The following is a 17,577-nucleotide window of genomic DNA, read 5'->3' on the forward strand; positions in this document are numbered from 1 at the left end:
CGTTGCTCTCTACATTACTCCCTTTTTGTTTACAAGGCCCTACTTCATAAACTTCCGTCCTATCTAACTTTGCTGTTGAAGTACAGACACCTGAGTTGCCTAACCCATTCACAGGATTGGTTAACTCGAGGTTCCTAGGGTCTCTGCTTTTAGTTTTAATGCACCGTATTGCTGGAACAAAATTCAAAATACAGTGGGGGAAAAAAGTATTTAGTCAGCCACCAATTGTGCAAGTTCTCCCACTTTAAAAGATGAGAGAAGCCTGTAATTTTCATCATAGGTACACGTCAACTATGACAGACAAAATGAGAAGAAAAAAAATCCAGAAAATGACATTGTAGGATTTTTAATGAATTTATTTGCAAATTATGGTGGAAAATAAGTATTTGGTCAATAACAAAAGTTTCTCAATACTTTGTTATATACCCTTTGTTGGCAATGACACAGGTCAAAGGTTTTCTGTAAGTCTTCACAAGGTTTTCACACACTGTTGCTGGTATTTTGGCCCATTCCTCCATGCAGATCTCCTCTAGAGCAGTGATGTTTTGGGGCTGTCGCTGGGCAACACGGACTTTTAACTCCCTCCAAAGATTTTCTATGGGGTTGAGATCTGGAGACTGGCTAGGCCACTCCAGGACCTTGAAATGCTTCTTACGAAGCCACTCCTTCGTTGCCCGGGCGGTGTGTTTGGGATCATTGTCATGCTGAAAGACCCAGCCACGTTTCATCTTCAATGTCCATTCTGATGGAAGGAGGTTTTCACTCAAAATCTCACGATACATGGCCCCATTCATTATTTCCTTTACACGGATCAGTCGTCCTGGTCCCTTTGCAGAAAAACAGCCCCAAAGCATGATGTTTCCACCCCCATGCTTCACAGTAGGTATGGTGTTCTTTGGATGCAACTCAACATTCTTTGTCCTCCAAACACGACGAGTTGAGTTTTTACCGAAAAGTTCTATTTTGGTTTCATCTGACCATATGACATTCTCCCAATCCTCTTCTGGATCATCCAAATGCACTCTAGCAAACTTCAGATGGGCCTGGACATGTACTGGCTTAAGCAGGGGGACACGTCTGGCACTGCAGGATTTGAGTCCCTGGCGGCGTAGTGTGTTACTGATGGTAGGCTTTGTTACTTTGGTCCCAGCTCTCTGCAGGTCATTCACTAGGTCCCCCCGTGTGGTTCTGGGATTTTTGCTCACCGTTCTTGTGATCATTTTGACCCCACAGGGAGAGATCTTGCGTGGAGCCCCAGATCGAGGGAGATTATCAGTGGTCTTGTATGTCTTCCATTTCCTAATAATTGCTCCCACAGTTGATTTCCTCAAACCAAGCTGCTTACCTATTGCAGATTCAGTCTTCCCAGCCTGGTGCAGGTCTACAATTTTGTTTCTGGTGTCCTTTGACAGCTCTTTGGTCTTGGCCATAGTGGAGTTTGGAGTGTGTCTGTTTGAGGTTGTGGACAGGTGTCTTTTATACTGATAACAAGTTCAAACAGGTGCCATTAATACAGGTAACGAGTGGAGGACAGAGGAGCCTCTTAAAGAAGAAGTTACAGGTCTGTGAGAGCCAGAAATGTTGCTTGTTTGTAGGTGACCAAATACTTATTTTCCACCATAATTTGCAAATAAATTCATTAAAAATCCTACAATGTGACTTTTTGGAAAAAAAATTCTCAATTTGTCTGTCATAGTTGACGTGTACCTATCATGAAAATTACAGGCCTCTCTCATCTTTTTAAGTGGGAGAACTTGCACAATTGGTGGCTGACTAAATACTTTTTTCCCCCACTGTACATTTCATCTTAATGTTCTGGTACCGTTCAGGCAGTTTAGAGAATTGATTGGGGAATTATTTGTGGAGGAATGTACCAGTTTTTCTGGGTGATTTGTGATGGTTTACTTGTGCTTCCCATGACTGTGTTTTTGTATTTTAATGTGTATATACAGTGGGGGAAAAAAGTATTTAGTCAGCCACCAACTGTGCAAGTTCTCCCACTTAAAAAGATGAGAGAGGCCTGTAATTTTCATCATATGTACACATTAACTATGAATGACAAATTGAGAAAAAATAATCCAGAAAATCAAATTGTAGGATTTTTAATGAATTTATTTGCAAATTATGGTGGAAAATAAGTATTTGGTCACCTACAAACAAGCAAGATTTCTGGCTCTCACAGACCTGTAACTTCTTCTTTAAGAGGCTCCTCTGTCCTCCACTCGTTACCTGTATTAATGGCACCTGTTTGAACTTGTTATCAGTATAAAAGACACCTGTCCACAACCTCAAACAGTCACACTCCAATCTCCACTATGGCCAAGACCAAAGAGCTGTCAAAGGACACCAGAAACAAAATTGTAGACCTGCACCAGGCTGGGAAGACTGAATCTGCAATAGGTAAGCAGCTTGGTTTGAAGAAATCAACTGTGGGAGCAATTCTTAGGAAATGGAAGACATACAAGACCACTGATAATCTCCCTCCATCTGGGGCTCCACGCAAGATCTCACCCCGTGGGGTCAAAATTATCACAAGAACGGTGAGCAAAAATCCCAGAACCACACGGGGGGACCTAGTGAAAGACCTGCAGAAAGCTGGGACCAAAGTAACAAAGCCTACCATCAGTAACACACTACGCCGCCAGGGACTCAAATCCTGCAGTGCCAGACGTGTCCCCCTGCTTAAGCCAGTACATGTCCAGGCCCGTCTGAAGTTTGCTAGAGTGCATTTGGATGATCCAGAAGAGGATTGGGAGAATGTCATATGGTCAGATGAAACCAAAATAGAACTTTTTGGTAAAAACTCAACTCGTCGTGTTTGGAGGACAAAGAATGCTGAGTTGCATCCAAAGAACACCATACCTACTGTGAAGCATGGGGGTGGAAACATCATGCTTTGGGGCTGTTTTTCTGCAAAGGGACCAGGACGACTGATCCGTGTAAAGGAAAGAATGAATGGGGCCATGTATCGTGAGATTTTGAGTGAAAACCTCCTTCCATCAGCAAGGGCATTGAAGATGAAACGTGGCTGGGTTTTTCAGCATGACAATGATCCCAAACACACCGCCCGGGCAACGAAGGAGTGGCTTCGTAAGAAGCATTTCAAGGTCCTGGAGTGGCCTAGCCAGTCCCCAGATCTCAACCCCATAGAAAATCTTTGGAGGGAGTTGAAAGTCTGTGTTGCCCAGCGACAGCCCCAAAACATCACTGCTCTAGAGGAGATCTGCATGGAGGAATGGGCCAAAATACCAGCAACAGTGTGTGAAAACCTTGTGAAGACTTACAGAAAACGTTTGACCTGGGTCATTGCCAACAAAGGGTATATAACAAAGTATTGAGAAACTTTTGTTATTGACCAAATACTTATTTTCCACCATAATTTGCAAAAAATTCATTAAAAATCCTACAATGTGATTTTCTGGATTTTTTTCCTCATTTTGTCTGTCATAGTTGACGTGTACCTATGATGAAAATTACAGGCCTCTCTCATCTTTTTAAGTGGGAGAACTTGCACAATTGGTGGCTGACTAAATACTTTTTTTCCCCACTGTACATGTATATGTTGTGTATAATGTGTATATTTGTGTTGTATTGTGCAGGACAAAAAAAGCTTCAGAATTGTGTCAATTTGTCAGCAAGACACATCAATTAATGTAGGCCTAATCAATGGCAATCGCTGAATGTCATTAGGTGTTTTGTAACAGATGTCTATTTCCTTTCATCAAATGGCGCGTGTATAGTGTACATTGTACTGGAATTATTTTGGAGTGAACGAACATGAACAGGTAGCCTACTTTTTTGAATTGATTTGTTTGACAATCAGATTAAAATATGTGACACACCGCCTCGATTCGGTCTTACGTAGCAAAATCATTTGAAATTGTTTTTTTTTACATTGGATAAAAGTAGAGACTCAGAGCTACAAAATGGTATATCATACACTGCAGTTGAGGAACAATTGGAAAGTAATTCTGCTTTGAAAGTTGATAAACTTATAACCCTAATTTTGAGAAAATGGCCCTTGAATGTTTTGGTACACCTACTAGGGAGCTCTTCTTTGTCTACACCTATTCAGCATCATTCACACCATCTTAAGCCTTAGCCCCACCCATCTCTTTAAGGATTCACATGTGAGGCCATGTGCTAAACAGAGTAAGGTAGTGTGGTAAACAACCAAATATTTAAAGAATACAAGTGGTGAAAGTAGTAGCCTACAATAAGGAAAAACTCCAGGTAAAAATATACTTTATCTGGTCCTTGGCCTATATCCTAATGTGACTTTGAAAGTGTCCAGATAAAGTATGTTATAATTATTAGATGATGCTTACACAGACACTTGTCTAAATTGATGGGTCATGTGAAAGAAATGCTATAACCACCCCCCATCCACATCTAGCTAAGTGGATGGGTCACTATTGTCTAGACATGTACACATGTTCATGAAATAGATTCAATAGATGGCCGAAATCACCCACAGACACACCTGGCTAACTTGATGGGTCATGTAATCATTCTCTTGCGAAGTGGAGTCTTTTGTTTAGACATGTAGCTAGCTAAACAATTAACCATAATCCCAACCCATAGCTACAGTACAAACGGATTGTCATAGCTAGCCACTATAATAATAATAATAATAATAATAATATAATAATATGCCATTTAGCAGACGCTTTTATCCAAAGCGACTTACAGTCATGCGTGCATACATTTTTTTGCATATGGGTGGTCCCGGGATCGAACCCACCACACTGGCGTTACAAGCGCCATGCTCTACCAATTGAGCTACAGAGGACCACTATACATGTAACGCTGGAGTAGGCATCTGCAGGTAGCTAAAGCTAACCAACTAGGTTCAATGTTAGCTAACTAGTTAAAATTAGGCTATAACTAGCAATGCAAATGGGTTTCTGAGATATGAATAATATTAATACACAGATTGCTAGCGAGCCAGCAAGTTAATGTTCGCTAGCTAGCTAACAGTACGCTTTAACTTGCAATGAAAACAACTTTCTGAAAAAATTTGAAACGTAAAATATCTGAAAATGTAGCTAGACTCTTACCCGTATACATGGATGAACGCTTCACGGCAGCGTGTCTTTTCCATTTGGTTTGTAGCTAGCTACAGCTCGTTTGGCCAGTTGTGGTGTCAAGTCACTCCGGTTCACAATGACCTTGTGCAGAAAAGTAGTCTATTCAACTTTTTCCCACTGATCTTTGTCGATAGCACCTGCTAAATTCTGGGCAGCAATGTTGTTGCGAGCAGTAGCAACACTTTTGCAGATCTCCATGGCTAACGTTATATCTTTCAAAAAAGCCACAGCAGCAAGGATTATCTACACATACTGAGCAGCTCATGTTATAGACAGAAGTGTGCTACATGGCAGACCAATCTGAACTCATCTCTCGGCATGTACAGCCCATCCATTATCTCAGCCAGTCATATCTAGTGGGAAGATTCTTGTCTTTTTCCGTGGCTAAACCAACTAGGCTCATAATTTAACCATTTTATTTGTATTTACAGATTGCATTCAAGTGTGTTATTAAGGCACATTCAAGTTCACATGTTCCAGAAGGCATTTCTGCCCAAAAACACAATTATTATTATTTATTTATTTAACGTTAGAAATGCCTCTCCTGTGAAGTAGTGACATGCGACATACGCCTAGCTTCTTGGAACGGGTCACATATCATGACTGGTTGTGTTCATGACACATTAAAAGGTAATACATTTGTATTGTTAAAATTACGTCTTTATTATTAGGCCAGTATAAAATGCCTTTAACTATCTTTATTTTGGCATATCAACAGGCGTTTCAGTGTCAAGTGTCAATCCTAGAGATAAATGGAGGACTCTAGATAGATATAACACATTTTAGTGTAGACATTGCCATTGAGGGCTTCCACTATTTAAAAGTAGTCAATTGGGTTGGGAGTGATCAGGGTTGGGAGTGATCAGCCAATGATCAGAGAGCATTGTCTTCTTCAAATTGGGTTGCCTATGGTTTGTAAACCAAAGACTAAGGTCATATCCAGGAGCCAAGACCAAAAGTTATACCAGGACATTGGTCCCAAGATCCAGACCCAGTGAGTTGAGACCATGACAAGTTAAAGGACCGAATTGATGTGGTCTTGAGTGGTCTCAAGACCACTACATCAAGAGTCCATGGGCCCTTTCTTCAATTGTAAGAAACTAAAGTAGAGTAAATTCGAGTACAGTACAGTACAGTAGAGCACAGTACAGTAGAGTACAGTACAGTACAGTAGAGCACAGTACAGTAGAGTACAGTACAGTACAGTAGAGCACAGTACAGTAGAGTACAGTACAGTACAGTAGAGCACAGTACAGTAGAGTACAGTACAGTAGAGTACAGTACAGTACAGTAGAGCACAGTACAGTAGAGCACAGTACAGTAGAGCACAGTACAGTAGAGTACAGTACAGTACAGTAGAGCACAGTACAGTAGAGTACAGTACAGTACAGTAGAGCACAGTACAGTAGAGTACAGTACAGTAGAGTACAGTACAGTACAGTAGAGCACAGTACAGTAGAGCACAGTACAGTAGAGCACAGTACAGTAGAGTACAGTACAGTACAGTAGAGCACAGTACAGTAGAGTACAGTACAGTACAGTAGAGCACAGTACAGTAGAGTACAGTACGGTACAGTAGAGCACAGTACAGTAGAGTACAGTACAGTACAGTAGAGCACAGTACAGTAGAGTACAGTACGGTACAGTAGAGCACAGTACAGTAGAGTACAGTACGGTACAGTAGAGCACAGTACAGTAGAGCACAGTACAGTAGAGTACAGTACAGTACAGTAGAGCACAGTACAGTAGAGTACAGTACAGTACAGTAGAGCACAGTACAGTAGAGTACAGTACGGTACAGTAGAGCACAGTACAGTAGAGTACAGTACAGTACAGTAGAGCACAGTACAGTAGAGTACAGTACAGTACAGTAGAGCACAGTACAGTAGAGTACAGTACGGTACAGTAGAGCACAGTACAGTACAGTACAGTACAGTACAGTACAGTAGAGCACAGTACAGTAGAGTACAGTACAGTACAGTAGAGCACAGTACAGTAGAGTACAGTACAGTACAGTAGAGCACAGTACAGTAGAGTACAGTACGGTACAGTAGAGCACAGTACAGTAGAGTACAGTACGGTACAGTAGAGCACAGTACAGTAGAGTACAGTACGGTACAGTAGAGCACAGTACAGTAGAGTACAGTACGGTACAGTAGAGCACAGTACAGTAGAGTACAGTACGGTACAGTAGAGCACAGTACAGTAGAGTACAGTACGGTACAGTAGAGCACAGTATAGTAAGCAGTGGTTCCCAACCGGTGTGGCTTGAGGAACTCTCAGGTGTGCTGCAAAACATTTCCTAATCTTGATCATTTTCTTTGAACATTCACTTATAAACATGACCTGTGGAATGCACATGGAATTTTGACTTGGAAGCACTAGTGCCAGTCAGATAATACATTAAATGGCACATGGTTACATCTGTATCATTGTTTCAAGTCCAGTGCGCTCAGGCTGTTGTTACATTTGTATCATTTGAGGGGCGCGCATCACGAGCAAAATCATTTGTGTAATTTTACTTTGTCTGTGAAAACCAGTAGCACAGACAAGTCTGGTTAGGCTTAGTCAGAGTCACTTATTTCTTAATATATGGCTCTGATCTTAGCTATACATTTACATTTTAGTCATTTAGCAGACGCTCTTATCCAGAGCGACTTAGTTAGTGAGTGCATACATTTTTCATACTATATACCACAGCCTCTGCAATATAATCAAATGGAGCATGGCTTTGTGTCTGTGGTTGCACCTTCACAATGCAGAAAACTGCTAGTCTGTAGCCCAAACAGTTAAAAAGTTAAAAGACCTATTTTACTGGAGCTACTTTTTTTTATGCCACAGATTCGCTTGACGCTCTTAAAAGGTAATACACACAAATTAACCATGAGTTAGGAACTATGAAAATATTTCAAAGAAACCATTTCATCCTCAAATCAAATTGTATTTGTCACGTGCGGAAAACAACAGGCATAGACTACCGTGAAATGCTTACTTACAAGCCCTTACCCAACAATGCAGAGTTAAAAAGTATGAAGATTTACTAAAAATAGTTAATTGTAACAATAAAATAACAAGAACGATGCTATATACAAGGAGTACCGGTACTGAGTCAATGTGCTGGATGTACGAGGTAGTTGAGGTGATTGAGGAAATATGTACATGTAGGTAGAAAGTGACTAGGCAAATCAGGATATCCTGTATAATAAAACAGAGTAGCAGCAGCATGTGTGACATAGTGAAAGTGTCTGTGTCTGTGTGTGTGTGTGTGGGTGGGGGATATGTAGTATGTAGTGTGTGTGTGTATGTACAGTGGGGAGAACAAGTATTTGATACACTGCTGATTTTGCAGGTTTTCCTACTTATAAAGTATGTAGAGGTCTGTAATTTTTTATCATAGGTACACTTAAACTGTGAGAGACGGAATCTAAAACAAAAATCCAGAAAATCACATTGTATGATTTTTAAGTAATTCATTTGCATTTTATTGCATGACATAAGTATTTGATACATCAGAAAAGCAGAACTTAATATTTGGTACAGAAACCTTTGTTTGCAATTACAGAGATCATACGTTTCCTGTAGGTCTTGACCAGGTTTGCACACACTGCAGCAGGGATTTTGGCCCACTCCTCCATACAGACCTTCTCCAGATCCTTCAGCTTTCGGGGCTGTCGCTGGGCAATACGGACTTTCAGCTCCCTCCAAAGATTTTCTATTGGGTTCAGGTCTGGAGACTGGCTAGGCCACTCCAGGACCTTGAGATGCTTCTTCCGGAGCCACTCCTTAGTTGCCCTGGCTGTGTGTTTCGGGTCGTTGCCATGCTGGAAGACCCAGCCACGACCCATCTTCAATGCTCTTACTGAGGGAAGGAGGTTGTTGGCCAAGATCTCGCGATACATGGCCCCATCCATCCTCCCCTCAATACGGTGCAGTCGTCCTGTCCCCTTTGCAGAAAAGCATCCCCAAAGAATGATGTTTCCACCTCCATGCTTCACTGTTGGGATGGTGATCTTGGGGTTGTACTCATCCTTCTTCTTCCTCCAAACACGGCGAGTGGAGTTTAGACCAAAAAGCTCTATTTTTGTCTCATCAGACCACATGACCTTCTCCCATTCCTCGTCTGGATCATCCAGATGGTCATTGGCAAACTTCAGACGGGCCTGGACATGCGCTGGCTTGAGCAGGGGGATCTTGCGTGCGATGCAGGATTTTAATCCATGACGGCGTAGTGTGTTACTAATGGTTTTCTTTGAGACTGTGGTCCCAGCTCGAGGGTGATTGACCGTCATCTTGAACTTCTTCCATTTTCTAATAATTGCACCAACAGCTGTTGCCTTCTCACCAAGCTGCTTGCCTATTGTCCTGTAGCCCATCCCAGCCTTGTGCAGGTCTACAATTTTATCCCTGATGTCCTTACACAGCTCTCTGGTCTTGGCCATTGTGGAGAGGTTGGAGTCTGTTTGATTGAGTGTGTGGACAGGTGTCTTTTATACAGGTAACGAGTTCAAACAGGTGCAGTTAATACAGGTAATGAGTGGAGAACAGGGGGGCTTCTTAAAGAAAAACTAACAGGTCTGTGAGAGCCGGAATTCTTACTGGTTGGTAGGTGATCAAATACTTATGTCATGCAATAACATGCAAATGAATTACATAAAAATCATACAATGTGAATTTCTGGATTTTTGTTTTAGATTCCGTCTCTCACAGTTGTAGTGTACCTATGATAAAAATGACAGACCTCTACATGCTTTGTAAGTAGGAAAACCTGCAAAATCGGCAGTGTATCAAATACTTGTTCTCCCCACTGTATGTGTGTTGGAATGTCAGTGTAGTATGTGGGAGTGTGTGGGTAGTCCAATGAGTGTGCATAGAGCCAGTGTAAGAGAAACAATAATAAAAGGGGGAAATTGCAAATAGACTGCTGGCTAATGCATCTCAATACACACTTTTTCCTGAAGTGTGCACTTGTCCACTACCCACACGGTGGTCCTCTGTAGGTCAGTTGGAGATCGGCGCAATGGAGCTGCCCAGGCTGACACTCTATATATACAGTGGGGAAAAAAAGTATTTAGTCAGCCACCAATTGTGCAAGTTCTCCCACTTAAAAAGATGAGAGAGGCCTGTAATTTTCATCATAGGTACACGTCAACTATGACAGACAAATTGAGAAAAAAAATTCCAGGAAATCACATTGTAGGATTTTTTATGAATTTATATGCAAATTATGGTGGAAAATAAGTATTTGGTCACCTACAAACAAGCAAGATTTATGGCTCTCACAGACCTGTAACTTCTTCTTTAAGAGGCTCCTCTGTCCTCCACTCGTTACCTGTATTAATGGCACCTGTTTGAACTTGTTATCAGTATAAAAGACACCTGTCCACAACCTCAAACAGTCACACTCCAAACTCCACTATGGCCAAGACCAAAGAGCTGTCAAAGGACACCAGAAACAAAATTGTAGACCTGCACCAGGCTGGGAAGACTGAATCTGCAATAGGTAAGCAGCTTGGTTTGAAGAAATCAACTGTGGGAGCAATTATTAGGAAATGGAAGACATACAAGACCACTGATAATCTCCCTCGATCTGGGGCTCCACGCAAGATCTCACCCCGTGGGGTCAAAATGATCACAAGAACGGTGAGCAAAAATCCCAGAACCACACGGGGGGACCTAGTGAATGACCTGCAGAGAGCTGGGACCAATGTAACAAAGCCTACCATCAGTAACACACTACGCCGCCAGGGACTCAAATCCTGCAGTGCCAGACGTGTCCCCCTGCTTAAGCCAGTACATGTCTGAAGTTTGCTAGAGTGCATTTGGATGATCCAGAAGAGGATTGGGAGAATGTCATATGGTCAGATGAAACCAAAATAGAACTTTTTGGTAAAAACTCAACTCGTTGTGTTTGGAGGACAAAGAATGCTGAGTTGCATCCAAAGAACACCATACCTACTGTGAAGCATGGGGGTGGAAACATCATGCTTTGGGGCTGTTTTTCTGCAAAGGGACCAGGACGACTGATCCGTGTAAAGGAAAGAATGAATGGGGCCATGTATCGTGAGATTTTGAGTGAAAACCTCCTTCCATCAGCAAGGGCATTGAAGATTAAACGTGGCTGGGTCTTTCAGCATGACAATGATCCCAAACACACCGCCCGGGCAACGAAGGAGTGGCTTCGTAAGAAGCATTTCAAGTTCCTGGAGTGGCCTAGCCAGTCTCCAGATCTCAACCCCATAGAAAATCTTTGGAGGGAGTTGAAAGTCTGTGTTGCCCAGCGACAGCCCCAAAACATCACTGCTCTAGAGGAGATCTGCATGGAGGAATGGGCCAAAATACCAGCAACAGTGTGTGAAAACCTTGGGAAGACTTACAGAAAACGTTTGACCTGTGTCATTGCCAACAAAGGGTATATAACAAAGTATTGAGAAACTTTTGTTATTGACCAAATACTTATTTTCCACCATAATTTGCAAATAAATTCATTAAAAATCCTACAATGTGATTTTATGGATTTTTTTTCTTCTCATTTTGTCTGTCATAGTTGACGTGTACCTATGATGAAAATTACAGGCCTCTCTCATCTTTTTAAGTGGGAGAACTTGCACAATTGGTGGCTGACTAAATAAAAAAATTCCCCACTGTATATATATATATATATCTTTATGGTGTCAATTGTTTCCGTTGGGACCATTTTGACTTACACGACATGACCAAAAGTATGCGTACACCTGCTCGGCGTTCCAATTCATCCCAAAGATGTTCGATGGGGTTGAGGTCAGGGCTCTGTGCAGGCCAGTCAAGTTCTTATACACCGATATCGACAAATCATTTCTGTATGGACCTTGCTTTGTGCATGGGGGCATTGTCATGGGAAGGGCCTTCCCCAAACTGTTGCCACAAAGTTGGAAGTACAGAATCGTCTAGAATGTCATTGTACTGTATGCTGTAGCATTAAGATTTCCCTTTACTGGAACTAAGGGGCCTAGGCCGAACCATGAAAAACAGCCCAAGACCATTATTCCTCCTCCACCAAACTTTACAGTTGGCACTATGCATTGGGGCAGGTAGCGTTCGCCTGGCATCCGCCAAACCTAGATTTGTCTGTCGGACTGCCAGATGGTGAAGCGTGATTCATCACTCCAGAGAACGTGTTTCCACTGCTCCAGAGTCCAATGGTGGCGAGCTTTACACCACTCCAGATGACTCTTGGCATTGCACATGGTGATCTTAGGCTTGTGTGCGGCTGCTCGGCCATGGAAACCCATTTCATGAAGCTCCCGACTAACAGTTATCTTGCTAACATTGCTTCCAGAGGCAGTTTGGAACTCGGTAGTGAGTTTTGCAACCAAGAACAGGTGATTTTTACACGCTACGCGCTTCAGCACTCGGCAGTCCCGTTCTGTGAGCTTGTATGGCCTACCACTTTGCGGCTGAGCTGTTGTTGCTCCTAGACATTTCCACGTCACAATAACAGCACTTACAGTTGACAGGGGCAGCTCTAGCAGGGCAGAAATGTGATGAACTGACTTGTTGGAAAGGTGGCATCCTATGACGGTGCCACGTTGAAAGTCACTGAGCTCTTCAGTAAGGACATTCTGTCAATGTTTGTCTATGGTGATTGCATGGCTGATTGCTCGATTTTATACACCTGTCAGCAACGGGTGTGGTTGAAATATCTAATTTGAAGGGGTGTCCACATACTTTTGTATATATAGTGTATTTTGGACTTTAAAGAATCCCCATAGCTAACATATGGCTGGATATCTTTCATTTGGACAGATGTCCATCCCAGCAAACATATATTTTTGTCCCAAAATCATACTTTCCATATTTATTGATATAAACTCAGCAAAAAAAGAAATATCCCTTTTTCAGAACCCTGTCTTTCAAAGATAATTTGTAAAAATCCAAATAACTTCACAGATCTTCATTGTAAAGGGTTTAAACACTGTTTCCCATGCTTGTTCAATGAACCATAAACAATTAATGAACATGCACCTGTGGAACGGTCGTTAAGACACTAACAGCTTACAGACAGTAGGTAATTAAGGTCACAGTTATGAAAACTTAGGACACTAAAGAGGCCTTTATACTGACTCTGAAAAACACCAAAAGAAAGATGCCCAGGGTCCCTGCTCATCTGCATGAACGTGCCTTAGGCATGCTGCAAGGAGGCATGAGGACCGCAGATAATAATATAATAATAATATACCATTTAGCAGACGCTTTTATCCAAAGCGACTTACAGTCATGCGTGCATCATTTTTTTTTTTGTGTATGGGTGGTCCCGGGGATCGAACCCACTACCTTGGCGTTACAAGCGCCGTGCTCTACCAGCTGAGCTACAGAGGACCACGATGGACCCAGATGTGGCCAGGGCAATAAATTGCAATGTGCGTACTGTGAGACGCCTAAGACAGCGCTACAGGGAGACAGGATGGACAGCTGATCATCCTCGCAGTGGCAGACCACGTGTAACAACACAGGATCGGTACATCCGAACATCACACCACAAGACAGGTACAGGATGGCAACAACAACTGCCGGAGTTACTCCAGGAACGCACAATCCCTCCATCAGTGCTCAGACTGTCCACAATTTATTTTATTTATTTATTTAACCAGGTAAGCCAGTTGAGTATGGAGGACTAAAAGTGCCACAATTAAATAAATAAATACACCATTAAATAATTACTTAAATGTGTCATTAATTAATTAAAATTAGAATTAAATACATAAATGTGTTATTAAATGTGTCATTAATTAATTCAAATACCGATTCATTTTATGTAAAATACATATATAATAATTTCACTATTTACATTTACATTTCATGGTCCTGCGTTGGAGTGCTTCCTGAATTACTTAAAACTGTCAAACTGACCCATCAAAAGTTGGTAGGCGGAACCTAACGCCTGATTGGTTACCCTCTGCATCAAGCCAAGACAAATCAATTCCGGATAATGTCAGCAGGTCCTGCTTCTACATCCTCTGCTAAGTTTAAAATGTCTCTAACCAACTCCCTGGAAAGTTCACGGAGATCCTCCATTGTCTCTATCCAGGTTGGCCTACTCTACTTCAGACCAAAGCAATGGATCAGACTAGATTCGCGTTAGCCCCGCCCACTGACTTTGATGGGTCAGTTTGACAGTTTTAAGTAATTCATGAATCACTGCAATGCAGGATCATGAAATGTAAATGTAAATAGTTAAATAATTATATATGTATTTTACATAAAATGAATCGGTATTTTAATTAATTAATGATACATTTAATTACACATTTATGTATTTAATTATAATTTGAATTAATTAATGACACATTTAATTAATTAATGACACATTTAAGTAATTATTTAATGGTGTATTTATTTATTTAATTGTGGCACTTTTAGTCCTCCATAGTTGAGAACAAGTTCTCATTTACAACTGCGACCTGGCCAAGGTAAAGCAAAGCAGTGCGGTAAAAACAACAACAACACAGAGTTACACATGGTATAACATAAGGTGTATACACTAGTGTAACACTGGCGTTACAGTCGAAAAGCACCAATCAGAGAGTACTGGACTATGCATTCCCAGATGGTTGCGGGTTAGGATAGGAGCTAGCTGATCCTTGTTAGCGCAGACGAGTGTGTTGGGGAGTTAAATTCCAGGCAGAGCTCTCTCTATGTTTTCACTCCTACACCTCTTTCCATGCTGGGCAGGGGGGGGCTAGTTTAGGGAGGGGAAGAAATAAGAGGGAGAAAGATGGAGAGAGAGAGGAGATAGATTCTAGGTGTGCCTGTGGTCTCTGACAGCCCCTCTGCCTGCCTGCTTCTACCCACAGCCAGCCCCGTTCCTATAATGTAGCCCAAGCCCTATCCTCCTGTCCCAACCCTGGCCCTATCCCTCAGACCTATAACCCAACCCTATCTCCTAGCCCCAGACCTAAACCCTATCCCCAAACTCTATCCACCAGCCTCACCCCTAGCCCTATCCCTCAGCTGCAGCCCTAACCCCAGCCAAACTCCAGCCTCAGCCTTACTCCTCCAGGTCCCAAACCTAGCCCTAAACCCACCCATACCCTCAGCCCCACCCCTCTAGCCCATCCCTAGACTAACTTCACATTATAAATAAAAATAGTCTCTGAGGCAGGACAGGACCCATGCACCGACCGTCTCACTCACTGGAAAAATACGTGGTGACACCCCCCCATCCTGTACTCCAAAACTAATACCCCTGTGACATCATCCACCCCGACCCGACCCTCCCCACCCCTCCTCCTGTCCTTCTAAACTATCTTATACCCCTGTTAAACTATCCATCCCAACCCCAACCTCCTGTCCTGCCCTTCCTTCTAAACTAATACCCTTGTTGCTTTGACACCATCCACCCCGTTTTCCGACACAGCTCATACCCCCATGACTGGCTGCCCCAGTCAGCCAATGCCCCCTGTCCCCCAAGTCAGGGTCACCTCACCTCTCTTTACCCCATTGTGACACCCTCACCAATGAATCCCCTCTCCCTCCTATATCATGTTCCATGTGACACTACAACCCCATTATAGCACAGGGCCACTCCTGTCTAGTGCTCCAAACAAGCAAAATCTCAGAATGAGAATGGGGCCACCACTTCTAACCTGGGTGCCTGTCTGTTTCTGCCTTAATTAACTTGTCATTGTTTTATTTGGTAAAGTGACAATTTGGCATGGTTGAATGCAGGCCTAGGTTACCTAGAAGTCAGTACCGTGGCACCACCAGTCACTGTCTGTCCCTTATGTCACTCTGACAGACACCTCCCTAGGGTGGGTTACTATGTGGCCAGACACACAAATACACACACACACACGCAGGAGATGGCTGCCTTCACCTCCCATCCCGCATTTAACCAGTTTGAGCAAAGTTTGTCCTCCACTGTTAATCATTGCCTACCGTCTGGCACACCCTGGGTTGATCCACACACACACACACGCACGCATGGACACACACTCACACAGAAACAAACACGTGCAAAACACACACACACACAGAGACACGGCTGGCCTCTAAATAACAGGGCCTCTCCCTCAACAGTGCTCACCACTATTAGGCCTGCTGAGGCTGCTGCTACCCTGCACATGAATGTGTTATAGGCCCTGTTTATAGATTACACCTTCAGAGCTGGCCTAATCCATGCCATGTCATGCCATGCACACACACACACACACACACACAAACAGAGACACATACCCGCAGGCGCACACACACACAGGAAAGGGAGTGTGCTCTGTATCTCTTGTGTAGCACTGATGAGTGACGACCTCCGATTCATGTTTCATTACAGCATGACTGTCAATCAACATAATGAGGCAACTACACTGACTACAGAAATTGATTTATGTCATACTCATAGAAAAACAATAACTGAGACCAAAAGTAATGTGGAGGTATCTCAGAGATAATGTATCATTTTTGCCAGCATGATGATAGATCAGTAAGCAATCTATTCAATTAATCCTTATTGATATTGCTGTTAGAGGATAATGATCTTGTGAATGATGAAAAGTCTTGACACCTCAGACAAGCTTGAAGGATGGGTTTCCTTTCCGGTCCCTGGTTGAGCCTGAATTCTTGTCTTGCCCTCTGACCCTTTGCTACTGTACCAAAACATTTATGGCAGGCTTCCAAATTATGCAAAGTTCTGGCACAAGATGCAGCATGCTGGGTGCATGTGCAGTGTAGCTCTAGGCAGTACACCTGGCTCGTTCCCAGGGTTGGGATATGAGCGAGCGCTACTGTCCCTTTAAGGAACTAAGATGGTGTCGTACAAGCTGCAGTTTCTGCATTTCCTTCCTGCCTAGCTCACACAGTGCACTTTAAAAAACATGTACCCCAAAGTTAGCACAGAGAGAGAGGATGAGAGCGAGCTGTGTCACTCAAGAAGCAATACATAGCTAACCCCTTCCAGTGTCTGCCATCTGCATGCGCGTTAATTGTCAACGTTTACAGAGGAGAGTACAGTTATTTGGAGAGAGAGAGAGAGAGAGAGAGAGGCAACAGCACAGTCTGCTGTCGATTGTCGGAGCTATCGAACCAATCAAGCTCTCAGTAGCCTGCGACAGTCACCTATCTAGCTGGAGAGCTAACTAATATGCTAGCTATTATTATCAGTACCGTTGCCTAACGTTAGTTTGCCAGCTAGCTAACTGAATGTAATGCTGCGTTCATAACCAAGTGGGAAGGTGGTAATTACCAGTCGGAAAGTCGTCAAACCAGTTGAATGCATTCACGTGCTTTGAAGTCCTTGAGAAACGCCGATTGGCCAATGGCCAAGAGCTGCGTCAACCTTAAACTAAAAGTACAGCTATCATGCGTGTAAACAAAAAGGTTATTTCCTTAGTGGTGACATCAGAGGTCAGTATGTGGGAGAACTCGGAGTTAAGGGATGATAAATGAGTTCCCACTAGTAATTTACCCAGTTGTATGTGGTAAATACCACCTTCCCACTTGGTTATGAACGCAGCAT

General features: G+C 42.8%; 1 protein-coding gene across 2 annotated transcripts in view; it reads right to left on the minus strand.

Annotated features, from left to right (window-relative positions):
• LOC311136687 (Krueppel-like factor 8) overlaps positions 1 to 17,577 on the minus strand; it is a 102,172-nt gene that overhangs the window by 84,140 nt on the left and 455 nt on the right. The gene's annotated exons all lie outside the window — the stretch shown is intronic.

This window comes from Coregonus lavaretus, assembly GCF_964263955.1.
Source record: "Coregonus lavaretus genome assembly, chromosome: 10".
NCBI classification, from domain to species: Eukaryota; Metazoa; Chordata; class Actinopteri; order Salmoniformes; family Salmonidae; genus Coregonus; species Coregonus lavaretus.